Genomic DNA, 13,460 nt, shown 5'->3' on the forward strand with positions numbered 1-13,460 from the left:
ATTTTTATACAAATACATGTTAAAAAGTGAGACTGCTCTCAGGCAGCTTTTTCAGGCTCTGATTTTATGGAGTTTGGCAAGGGGGGCTCAGAAGGAACAGTCGTGGTAGTCTCCAGAGGGTAGCGCCCGCTGGAAAAACTCCTGGCTAAACCAGATGTCTCCTCTATTTCTCAGAAAATCCTCTGTGGACTGGGCCCCGGCTAAATGAGGTTTTTTTGTGCGGGGACAACTGTACCTAGAAGGGAGAAGGGTGGACTGTTGTTCTTTACACAGAAGTGACCTCCTCGGCCGCCCTGCGCAAAGATTTCCCTCTGCTGGGAGGCTTCTGCAGCTATGTGCAGACCCACACAGGTCTCTGCAGTGTAGCCCCGGATTTTATGCTGAAATCCCATTTCCTGCCTTCTTCATGTGTGGGGGAGGGAGCCAGGCTCTATCTGGGATTGAAGCAAAAGGATTATTAGTGTGTGTGTGTGTTTGTGGGGGGGCAGAGTATCCCTCCCCACCCAGCGGGGGCACAGAGCTGCTGTCCTCTGGTCCCTGATTAGGAATTTGGGTCAGTGACTTGCCAAATTCCTATCACCACCCCCCCCAACCCTTTCTGAACCTGCAGCCTCTCCCACCCAGAAGTGTTCATTCCCACGATCTCACACGAGGGTGCCTCCCTGTATCATGTCACAGAGACGGGCACACAAGTGTTAATGTCGTGTTACCAGACGTTTTCACATCGAGAGTTTCAGATCAGCCCTTTAATAAATAAGACAGCCATAGAAAAACAAAACCCCCGAAGCTCAGAAAACACAAACCGTTTCTGCACAAGGCGCGCAGTGTCCAGCCAGGCGGCCAGGGCCGGTCTGTCTGTCCTTTGGCCCACAGAGGGCCAAACAGCCGCTCACTCACCTGCAACGCGATGCTGCCGCCCCACGGCGGGTTGCAGCAGCTCAACCACCCGAAGCCAACAAATTAGGCTTTCGGGAGCAGGACAATGAGGCCGCAGACGGAGGCCGCTCCCGAATGACACCGCCCTTCTCCAGATCTTTCTGCCCCAGGGAGGTGCGTCACGGCCCCTGAGCATCAGCCAGGCCTCCCCGCTCAGTTCACAGGCTAGGCCAGCCTTGTCACCGATACCTATTGCTGCGTCTGCACTGACACCCCCGTGCATACACACACACACACACACACACACACACACACACACACACACACGTGTGCGTGTTTGTACACTCAGAACAAAGACCAAAAACTCCTTTAGAAACCACAGAACACAGGCTTGTCAAGCAGAAGTCCTCTGATAACGGCCCCTGCCCACCCCCAGCCCCTGCGCACCTCGCCCTCCCGTGAGCAGGCCAGGAGAGGCAGCTCTGGACTCCAGCTTGGGGTGCCTCCCCCCACATGGAAGCCTGTGGCCCGCGGCCAGCACCTCAACTTGCCAGACCTTCCTTTGTACCCCCTGTTGGTCCCAGCCACTCACCCCTATTTCTTTTCCTCTCCCTCAAACCCCCCCTGTGACAGTGGCCCACAAAAACTGTCATGTCTTTGCCATTTTATCCCGGGGCAAATTACGTGCAGAGGTTACACATCCTTGCCCAGACCCCAGCCCGCCCGTCTCGGCCGGCCCCGCAGCCCACTGTTGGGCTTGTTTAGGACTTAGCACCCTCGACCCTCCCTCAAACCACTGCCCCCACGTCTCTGCAAGCTGCCCGCTCGCTTTCATTCCTCTGTACACAGTGCTGAGTGAACTCCCACCCCCGTGGGAAGGGATTCAGAGCTCTTCCACCTGCCTGGCTGCCTCTCCCCTGCTCCTGGGGCACCTGGGCCAGAGCCCTTTGCCCTGCCGTTCTGCCAGAAGTCCAGGGGAGGGCGCGGTGCTCCCCAAGGGGCCCAGCGCTCCAGGTCTTGTTAAGCAGCTCTGAGCCCTTCTTTTATGGCCCCTTCGCCAGTTGCCAGGGAGAAGGCTCTCTATGCAGCCCCCCCCTCCGCCTTTGCCGCTGCAGCCGCTGGCTGGCTGGCTGGTTGGCTGGCCCAGGTCAGCCCTGCCGCTGCAGCAGCAGCAGCAGCAGCAGCAGCAGCAGCAGCAGCAGCAGCAGCAGCAGCAGCAGGAGGCAGCTGTGGCAGGGCTGGGGGGCTCCCGAGCCAGGCAGACGGCTCGATTCCCACTCCCCAGCTCAGAGACCACGGCAAGTCCCTTTACTTTTCAGATTTTTTTCCCCCTATGAAACCAAGATGAGACTCTCTCTCACCGACTTGAAGGGAGGACTGGATGAGCTAAGAGTAGCCTAGCACACATCAGACGCTTCATAAATGCTTGTGGAGTTAACAGGACGACCCAGGGAGGGAGGAACCATGTAACAAGTGTCATGAGAAAGAAAGCAGTCGGGCCTTTCAAGACCCCGCACAGAATCCGGTGGGCATCTCTCCTAGCAGACCCCCTCTGCCGGCTTCATCGCACAAATCAAGTCAGCCGGAGGCAGCCCCCGGCCTGCGGGGCTCGCTGCAAATGCAGCAGGCGACAGCCACGCTGCGCAGACCCCACGTCTGCGTTTAATAGACCCAGGATTTACACTGTTTGTCACGGCACCAGGGGCAAAGCAAAAAGCAGAAGGGAACATTTTTCCCCTGTTACTTCCTAGAGGGGCCGGCTCCCACTTCCAGAGAGGAAGGGACCTGGGGCAGAGGACCCAGCAGGGTCCAGGCTCCCGCAGACTCTGGGGAATGAACACTCTTCCCTCCCAGCACTCTTCCTCCAAAACGCCGCAGTGCACCTACCTTCCTGGGCCCGGACCTGACCCGAGAGGGGCTGGGGCTGAGGTGATGCCGGTCGGCTTCTTGTCCCCGACGCTCAGTCAGTCTGGTGGGGAAAACAGATGGAATAAGTCACTATAAATCAAGGTCATCAGTAAAGTGAGCACAGCTAAGGTTCCTGGAGCCCCGTCCAGGAGCCCGAGCCGAGCTAGCTGCCTAGGACTCACCAAGCCAGGACCCTGAGCACCAGTCTCACGATCCCCATTTGACTGATGAAAAAACCGAGGCACGGAGGCAAAGTCCCAAACTCACCGTCTCTCAGCTGGCGTGAGGTCGGGCAGGAGGGAACCCCAGGCTCTCCGAGGCTCTCTACCACACCCTGCTGCTGAGGACTGCTCAGCGAGGCTGTGCGAGTGCTGGGGGGGTGTGGGTGGGCAGGGGATGGATTGATTAGTTATAAGCACCTCCCAACGGGTACTTGAGATCCCTGCTCCTCTGTGGCCCAATCCGTTTGAAGGGCAGGTTCAAAATTAGGTGTTAGCGCCTATGGGCAGAGGCTTATGAAAATGGCATTATTAACCTGATGTGGAGAGGGCTTTGCCTATTTGTAAACAGAGTGCAGATAGGGTCAGAGGGGGCTGGGGCTTGTTTGTGTGCACAGAGAGTTGGAGAGGATGGAGAACGTCCAGGAGCCCTCTGGAGCTCCCGGCGCCCAGAGACAGCTTTGGAGGGGCTGAGCTTGACAGCTGGCAGCAGACGTCTCTTAAGGGCAGCCTCCTCGCTGCGGGGCAGTGCCCCCAGCTGGGACCCACGCAGGGGGAGGCCCCCAGCCCCACTCTGACGTAGACAGGGACCAGGAGCCTCTGCTCTCCTCAGTTCTCCATCCGCGAGCCAGAGATGGAAGCCAGCCTCAGATCAGGGAGAGACCCTGTCCCCACCACCTTCCCCCGGTACTGCTGGCTTGCCAGACACCTGTCTGCGTGTCAGCAGAATTCAACAGGAGAGCTCCGCTTCTTCCCTTCCCGAGGGAGAGGGAGGAAGGCGGGAGCCGGGAAGGGCGCGGGAGCCCAGGCGCCGCTCGGCCGCCGGGCTGTCCTGCAGCGGGCAGCCGCAGTTGGGTCACTCAACATTTGTGCCAACTCACGGTGCGGCGGAATCAGACAGGCTGAGATTCTTCAGACACCAGCCAAGAGTCTGTGACGCCCCCAAGTGCCACAAGGGGGCTGCCTGGGCCGCAATTTTGAGTCCGGAAAGTGAGGAGGGGGAGCCGGTCAGGACGGCCCAGTGGCAGCTGGCGGCGGTGGGCGCGGTGGGCGCGATGGGCGCAGGCTGCGGGCGGCGGCGGCTCGATGGTCCCTGCCGGGTCCCTGCCCGATCCCTGCCCGGTCCCTGCAGGGTCCCTGCCCGGTCCCTGCCCGGTCCCTGCCAGGCGGCTTCCGAAGCCGGAATGAGGAGGAATGAGGAGCGGGGGAGCGAGCGCGGCGGCGCGGCGTGGGTGCGGGGCCAGGCGGTCTCGGCTCCGGAGTCAGCGTGCGCAGGCTGGCAGCGGGGAGAGGGGCCCCCCGGCAGCGCTCCGCTTTAGGGGAAAAGCACCGACTCTTTCCCTTCCAAAACAGGGAAAAAAGAAAAAAAAAGAAAAAAAAAAGGAAAAAAGAAAAAAAAAAGCGTTTGAGAACTAGATAGCTGAATCTTTCCCAGCACGGCGGAGCCGGCCACCCTAGGGTCTTCCTTCAAAGCGTGTCTGATGGGTGACAGTGTCATGGGGCGGCTGGCGCTGCGTTAGAGCGATGCCCACCAGCGTTTGAAGGGTCCCCGGGGATGCTGAAGCCCGGCTGTGAAGTGCACAGCCCGCCCCCCTCGCAGGCGCCCGGTCCTCCGCCCACCTTGGAGCGCTCACCTCCTCTCTAGCCCCCTCCCCACCATAAGACCCTGCGAATCAGTCCCCTGGCACCTCCCCAACGTTTAGTTGAGATTCTCTGGGCTTTTAAATGTCTCCTGCGCATTTCCCACACTTTTATTTTTACTTGCAGATTTAGAAAACCTTTTATTAGGGGAAATTTCAAACAACACAAACGGAAAGCAGTTCATGTTCTAAAAATCACAATCTTAACTTCTCTATCACCATCACCCAGATATAGTTGCCATCAAATCCCAACCCCTCCCGTGTCACCTAACGCCCAAACTGTACCCCCACCATCTCCCAGAGCCCCCACCCCTGGGACAGTTTTAAAGCAAATTTTTGAACACATAAATATAAAAGGACTCTTTTTTTTCATAAAAGTATAGACATGATACCATTATCACAATTAAAAAATTAATAGCATTTTCTTTAAGCTGTCCAACCTCTATTCAGCATTCAAATATTCTTGATTGGCCCATAAATTTCTTTTACAGTTGGCTTGTTCAAATCTGTCCAAGCGACTTCCTGTACTTTCAAGGGGCACGTGGGGTTCTGAGAGGTAGCTGCCGCTACAAATTCAGGAGTTTGAACATCTGCCCAGATCTGAAGTCAGAAATGCAACCTTGGATAACCTCAGTCTTCTCACTAAAAATGGGGCAAGTCCTGGGCCTCTTCCAGCACCCCAGAGAAGGTTAGAGATGAATCCCCAATAAGCCCCCGGCCCTGGCCCTCGTACGTAGTACACACTCAGCAAACAGTAGCTGCCAAAATTATCCTTTTCCCCGGAAACCTCTAAAGGAGAGTTGAACTGGGGTGGGCAAAGCAGAGTGGGCTCTCCTCCACAAAACAAAGGCTCCTGGCAGTCTAGGGCCCCTGAGTGATTAAGACAGTACGTGCACCACATCTCAACAAGGCCAGCCTGCAGTCTGGGGCCTGAGTCCTCCTGGACCTCACAGCTAGCAAATCAGCTGCCTGATGTCTGCTTCCCGGACCTGGGACCCACAGGAACCCCATGGGGGTGGTCCACTAGGTGGCAGTCTGTGCTGTGAGTCCCGTGTGGACAACTGCCCCGCGCTGCCGAGGCTATACAGCCCAGCTCAGGGTGCTGCGAGAGTGTGTGCACCCCCCAGGCACTGCAGACAATGTCTGACGCGATTTCTCAACAGGTCCTGCAAGACGCATTGGCTTTCTCTGGCTTACGTCCCAGCCCAGTAACCGAAGCAGAGGGAAGGCACGCTGAAGTTGCTGAGGCCAGGCCCTGAATTGTCTGTCCTCTTCTTTTCTGAAATCTGCCACCCAGCTACATCTGATTGCCTTTATTTTACAGATGAGAGGGCTCTGCCAGTTGCCCGAGATCGGCTGCGACGCAGGACCCAGGGTTCCAACCCAGGTTTGTCCTTTATCAAATCGAGAGGTGGAAAGATGGAGGTTGAGGTCTGATGGATGAATGGAGTCCCGCGTTGAAACGCGTCAGTCCGTGGGGAGGTGGATGTCTGAAGGATGAATGCTGGTGCGGTGGGGACCGAGTCAGTGGTGCTATTGGTGGCCTGAGAGATGAATGAGAGTGTATAATCAGAGACTGAAGACTTGCTTGGTCTTCCGAGGGAAGTTTCCTGGGAATGGAGCTTGCTAGTGAGACGCCCGGGTTCTGTTCTGCTTCCGAGTCTGCTGACTGGCTCCCATGGCTCTGGGCCCACAGGTGAGCTGCCAGGTCAAGGTGACCAAGGCCCAGCGGCGGATCTCGGTCCACACTGTTTTCACGCAACATTGGAAACTGCTGGCTGGCAGCTGGCTCTCCACGGCAGCCCTGATGACTAGCTCCGGGCCCACGACACGTAGTCAGCCCTTTTCCAGTGTCAGGCGTTATTTTATTTCCTCTTAATTATCATAGTTACCCTCTGATAGCAGTCCCCAACTTTACTAAAGAGACAAGGAAACCGAGGTAGAGGGTTGGTAAAAGGCTTGCCTGAAGACCTAGAGCGAGCAAACGCAAGGCCAGGATTTGAACCCTGCTCTCCTGTCCTTCCAAACCCATACTGCCAACCTATTTCCTCTTCCAGATGTCCATTCTTGAAAAAACTCTGCGCTGCCCGGAGCTCCCCCGTGTTAGGCTCACCTTCCGGGTCTCGCCAGTTAGCGGGACCTCTCCAGTCCCACCAAATTCTAGTTTATTTCTCAAGTAACACCTTCGCTGGTGTGTTTTAATGGCCCATCATCACACAAACAGGGGCCACAGGGGCCCCTGGCACCCCACAGTGTCATGGGTCAAGTCAGAATCGATCAAGTCCAAATTTGATATTTGACAAAATGCTAATGAACACAGATGTAAAATGGCCCCCAGAGCCTCAGGGCGCCCAAGGCGAGGAGGAAGGCATCGCGCACAGGGCCCAAAAGAAAATCGGCGGGCCTCCCTCCAGAGCTGGCTGACTGTGAGCGGATTTGTTTTGCGAATCTGCCAATGGTCCAAACTCCGTTAAAAGCATCCATGATGCTGAGGCTTTGACCCCGTTCTGCTGTTTGCTAGTTTGGACAAGATATTTAACCCCATGCCTCAGTTTCCCTACTTGTACTATGGAAATACCAATAGTACCATATTAATGGGTGCTTAAAAATCAAATGGGTCCAACCTATAAAGTGCTTAGAAGAATCATTCCTACTGGGCTTGGTGGTACACACGCCGGAAATCCCAGTACTTGGGAAAATGAGACAGGAGTATCGCAGGTCAGAGAACAGCCTCAACAAGTAGTGAGCCTCTCATTAACTTAGCAAGAGCTTGCTTCGTAATCAAACTAAACATAGGGCTGCAGTGTTTGGAGCTAGAACACTCCTGTGTTCATTTTCTAGTATCACAAAAGGAAAAAAACAGAAAAACAGAAAAACGATAATTCCCCTGTGGCGAGCACTTGATTAATACTTCATTATAAATAAGATTATAGTTATAACTGTTCTCAATGAGATTTCATTTAGTATCTTTGGTAAAAAGCATTACCGTTACCCACATTGGTTTTTTTTTTTTTTTGATACTGAGGATTGAACCCATGGGCATTCTACTTCCCAGCTACACCTCCAGCCCTTTTAATATTTATTTATTTATTTATTTGTTTGTTTAAATTTTATTATTATTTCTTATTATTTATTTTTTATTATTTTATTAAATTTTATTTAAATTTTATTACATTTTATTTATTTATTTAATTATTTTTGCAGGTCTGGGATGGAACCCAGAGGCATTTGACCTCTGGGCTACACCCCCTGCCGTATTTTTTATTTTTTATTTTGAAACAGGGTCTCACAAAGTTGTGGAGGGCCTCACTAAGTAGATCCTTGAGATCTTTCGGTCTCAGCCCCCCGAATGCCGGGCTTCCAAGCGTGCGCCACCACACCCGGCGGGAACTTATTTACTTTGAATATCCTACCCATAGAGATGTGAACCCCTGGTCGATTTTGCGTTATTTCTTCACCGCGGTGTCCCCAGGACCTAAGTCTTGTAGTTGGGACCTGGGGGTCGAGTCCAGGTGTGCTAAAACTTGGATGGGGGCAGAAAACACGAGTGCCGCTGCTGAACTGATGGATCCATACCCGAGGAATGCCAACGTACGTGAAGCAGGCGGCGTGGTGCCCAGTACAGGGTACGCATTCAGTAAATATCGGCTAATTATGATCATTATGTCTAATTCGCAGGACTGCTGTGAGGATCAGACGAGATAATACATGCTAAAGTGTGCTGTGAACACTGCGTGCTGGGTACAGGAGGTACAACGTTAACGGTCCCTGTTGCTTCCAGGGAACTCGCAGGGAGGGCGGGAGGCCGGGGAGTCACTGGCACCTGAAGCCAGGGAGGGCCCGGCCTGCTCCAGCCTGGGGGTCTGCCCAGGTGTTTTTGTGGGAGACCCCAGATGGCTCTGTTTATGTGCATATGACACGATACTGGTGCATGTAACTTACAGAATTGTTTTCTTGTCTCTGACTTGCTGGAAGGTGAACGTCCCGCGTACCTGCACAGGCCATGCCGGGTCAGGGTGGGAAGGAGGTGTAGGAACCTCCTTGGGCTTCTGGGAAATAATTTGACCTGCCAGAATCTCCTGGCCCTGGGTCCCTGGAGAGGAGCCCATGCCTGGCAGCGAATTGCCACCCTCTGGGTGCGCCCCTCGCCTGCATTTGTACCGTTCACAGCACTTGTTTAAGCTGTGATGCTGTGTCCCCAAAAGAACAGATCCCAATAATTGCCTCCCGGAGGCCCGCCCTTCCTGAAAGCCTCGGCCTGGCCTGAACACGGAGTTCGCTTGTTTCTGTAATCCGCCGGGGGCGGGCCGGGGGTCAGAGCGCGCGCGCACGGGGCCGGAGCGGCTGGAGGATCCGTCCGTCGGCCGGTCACCTCGGACCCCGGACGGTGTCGCTGTCCTCATTCTACACCTCGCACGCGTCGGGGCGCAAGACAGAGAGGCCAGGTCACGTCTCTGCAGTTACACAGCGTACGAGTGCCTGCTGGGGTGGAACCTGGTCTGTCTGTCTGTCTAGCAGCAAAGCAGCAAAGATTGGATGAGGGGCTCAGAGATGGGGCGGGAGCGTTGGGTGTTTTTGCTTTTGTTTTTGTTTTCTTTTTTCTTACCTGGCTGTCTTTGGCATGGAAATAAAAACTAACTTTGTTTGGGGACTAGTGCTGTGATATGTTGCAGATGGGGAAAGAGGCGGGAGAACTTAGCTGGATTCCTGAAGCCACCGGCTAGGTGGGGCTTTAGGCCGGGTTTGAGAAGGCGGCGGCGAGGTGTAGCATCCGTGCTCTGACCACTGGGATGCACTGCCTCGTGACCCTGCGTGCAGGCGGAGGTGGTCCAGCGCATCAGGGCGGGTGTTGAGTCCCGGCAGGACACCTGGGTAGATGTGGTGAGAAGTCCAGCTGGGGCATTTCACTCCTTCCATGGAAGGAAGCAGGCTTTACCTTCTCCTCTCACTGCCCGTGGCGCCCAGCAACCCACTGACCCGTGAAAAACCCATTTTTTGAATACTCATGTGTATGAAAGGGGGAGAGGAGGGTCTCCAGGACACTCGAGAATGAACGCTAAAGGTTTAAGGAGGCCGAGGGCTGGGGAGGTCTGGAGGCGGGGGCCAGGACTGGTTGGCCACAGGATTTTAACAATCAATAAAACAGGAGAAAGGCCCGCCGGGCACTGGGCTGCGGCGAGCTGTAAGCCAGGGCTTGTGATTAATTTGCCGCAGCTGAGGGACGTAAGGAAAGGAGCTCAGAACGGTTTGCAGCTATTAATTTTATTATTAAAAGCAATAAAAGACTAAGAAATAATGTAATCAGGGCATTGAATGGAACAGTGGTCAGGGTTTTTGGACAAAAGATTGTGACCAATTCAGACTAATTCGGGTCTGCTAACCTGCCATTAATGAACAATCAAGGTCCAGCCAGCCTCCTCCCCTGCGCGGACTGGCGCTGTGTGTCCCGGCAGCGGGCGCTCGGGGGAGACGGGGCAGGGAGGGCCGGGCGTCATGGCCGTGCCGCAGTGGGTATACACGGACGGCTGCGCAGTCCAGTTAGAGAGTGCCAGGTCGGGACCAGCGCTGAGACGCGTGTATTCTTCCCTCCAGCTTTACTGAGGTTTGGTTGAGGAAGGCAAATCGATGTACACGTAAGGTGGGCTGTCTTGATGTACACGTAGGTCGTGCAATGAATACCATGATCGGATAAATCGGCGCGCCCCACCCAGCGCTCACAGAGATACTTCTTTGGAACGTGTGGTGCGATTCCTTAAAAGTTGTTCTCTTGGCCAATTTCAGGCACGTGTTATTTTTTATTTGTATGTTTCTGGAGTGCTGGGGATTGAACCCAGGTGCATTCTACTTCTGCTCCTTCTTGCGCCTTTAAAAATTTTTGTTTGTTAGTTTGGAAGCAGGAGGAACTCACTAGATTGCTGAGAGTATTGCTGAATGTTTGAGGCTGGCCTTAAACCTGTGATCCTCCTGTCTCAGCCTCCAAAGTGCTGGGATTATAGGTATGCACACCACACCTGGCACCACACATTTTCTTTTTTTCGTACTAGAGGTTAAACCCAGAGGCAGTCTCTGTCTGAGCTACACTCCAGCTGTCTTTTATTTTACTTTTTTACTTTGAAACAGGGTCTCATTAAGTTGCTGAGGGACCTTGCTAAGTTGCTGAGGCTGGCCTCAAACCTGTGTTCCTCCTGTCTCAGCCTCCCAAATACTGGGATTTTGGATGTGCGCCCTATGCCCCGCTAGGCACGCATTGTTTTGAATTATTTTGACTATTTTTTGTCCCCATGCTAATCAGTACGACCCTGGAACTTACTCGTATCATGACTGCGCATTTTACCTTTTCACCAGCTTCTCCCATTTTTTTTATTACCCGCTGATCCCTGAGAACCAACTTTCTACCCTGTTTCATGAGATTCTTAGAACCCCCAGTCCCAGCAAGTTCTAGGCTGTTGCGGCTCGTGGGCAAGAGACAGACCTGCAAGTGCGTGGAATGGGGGTCTTTTCCTGGGCTGGAGGGTGACTGCCAGTATATTTGCTGTATAGTTAAAAGTGAATTCAGTGAGTGAATCGAGAAATAACCAAATGAAAGAAGGTTAAGACTGGGTCACCAGAAATGATGTTTTCCAAGCAAAGGTTAAGATCTGCCTGTTGACACACCATTGCGGACTCTTTAAAACCAAGTAAGACTTTTACCTCTGTGTATAGACAGGAAGCGTTTGGAATGTACTAGCCAATGAATATTTTTGTTCTGGATTATTGCTGGGATCGTCTCTGTTTATTGTATTTAAAAGTAAATAAACACAAAGCGAAGGCCGGGAGGGAGGTAACGCAGACGGTGCCTGGTGCGCAGGGCGTGCCTGGGCCTGTGCGCCGAGGTGCGGGGAAGGGCCTCTTTGTCGTTCCCTTTGAGGGTCAGAGGCACAGGGAGAGGTGCTTGTACTACTAATTGTTACTGTGTTTTATGTGGGTGGTGAGTTAATGTATATTTCTTGTACTAATCAAACTGAATAAATGCAAATGCCAAGAAGTATGCTTGAGCCCGTGGGTGAGACCGCCCTGAAGTAAATTACGAGGAATCCTGGTCTGTTCCCCAGTGACCGTTACGGTCTGGGCTCTTTCCAACCTTTTTCATAGGTGCCTTGTATTCCACAGAGCGGAGGCTTCGGGGAATGCGACCCGGGCTGTTGGCGATGACCTTGGTTGTGACCTCTGTGGGGAAACGCCACGGGCCAGCCAATGTGAGTAATGGCTGCCGCTGTGATTCTTAGCGTGGGTGGCTAACTGAGGGGTGTTTGTGTCATTATTCAACATGAGTGGCTACGAAAATAAAACCAAGCGCTGTCGTGAACCAAGGGTGTGATTCTGAGGAGGTGTAACTATCATCAGATTGAACAAGATCTCTGGGCAGTTCTCTGTGTAGGAAATAGCAAAGAAAAAAGCAATGCGTCTGTGTACCTCTGCACATGTCTATACCTTGCATTCGCACGCATGTGTTCTCCGTATCTCACATGTCATATGTTATATCTTGGGGTTTGGACAGTCAGTTCATGGGTGTTTATGGATTTGTTCAAAATAAATGGATGACGGGCCAGGCATGGGGGAGCTCACTTGTCATCCCAGTTCTGGGGAGGCTGAGACAGGAAGATCAACCAATGAGACTCTCATCAACCTAGCAAGACCCTGTTTCAAAATAAAAATAAGAGCCGGGCGTGGCGGCGCACGCTTGTCATCCCCGCGCTTGGGAGGCGGAGGCAGGAGGATCGCGCAGGTTCGAAGCCAGCCGCGCGCGCTGGCTGAGGAGACCCTGTTTCCAAAAATAAAATAGGTCTGGGAGTGTAGCCCGGAGGGAGAAGGGCTTCCAGGAACCCCAGTACCACCTCCAAAAAATAATAAATAAATAAATAAATAAATAAATAAAATAAAAATAAGTCTGGGGTGTAGCTCAGAGGTAGAGTGCCCCTGGGCTCAGTCCCCAGTACTACAAACAAACAAACAAACAAACAAACCCAGAGAGAGTCAAACACAGTTAATGGCGACATGTCATAACCTAATATTTATAATTACACAACCCCCATGAAGTTGAGATGCATCAAAACAAAAATATCTACACTTTATTTTAATAGCATTCTATAATTAATTCACACACTATGGTTTGTATAAACACTTTCCTATTGATGGTGTTTCTATATTAACTGGGAGAGAAGTTCTCATGGGAAAGTAAGGTATTAATTGTTTCTATTTGTCGGTCAGCATTCATGAGCCTTCTTACATGATTTTTATGAAGGGATAAACAAAATTTAAAAAGAGCCAAGCACAGGCCAATAAGGCTAATATTTAATAAACTAAGCCTTATTAATTCAATTCTATACAAGTGAGAACCATTACGAAAGATCCAGGATGTTTATTTTTCTAATTATTGCTTTCTGTTTCTCAGAATGAACATGTCGTAGTTTATTTAATCGTGCAGTGTTTATGGACTTTGACCCTTTCTTGGGTGGCTAAGGCACATAAAACGTAAGTAACGGTTGGAATTTTTTAATCTTTGGGTGGAGGAGAGGTATTCCAGGCTGTCTAGAAATAAGTAAGTGGCCCAGCATCTGGGAGACTGAGACAGGAGGATCACATTTGCGGACAGCCTTAGCTGCTACTTAGTGAGGCCCTTTGCAACTCAATGAGACTCTGTTTCAAAAATAAATAAAGAAAGAATAAAAACTGGGGCTGGGGGTGTAGCTTAGAGGTAGAATGCCCCTGGGTTCCATCTGCAAAAGCACCATAAAAACAAAAACAAAAACAGAAGTGAATGGATGAATGAAGAAATAAA

Source organism: Muscardinus avellanarius, assembly GCF_963383645.1.
Source record: "Muscardinus avellanarius genome assembly, chromosome: 12".
Classification (NCBI taxonomy): Eukaryota; Metazoa; Chordata; class Mammalia; order Rodentia; family Gliridae; genus Muscardinus; species Muscardinus avellanarius.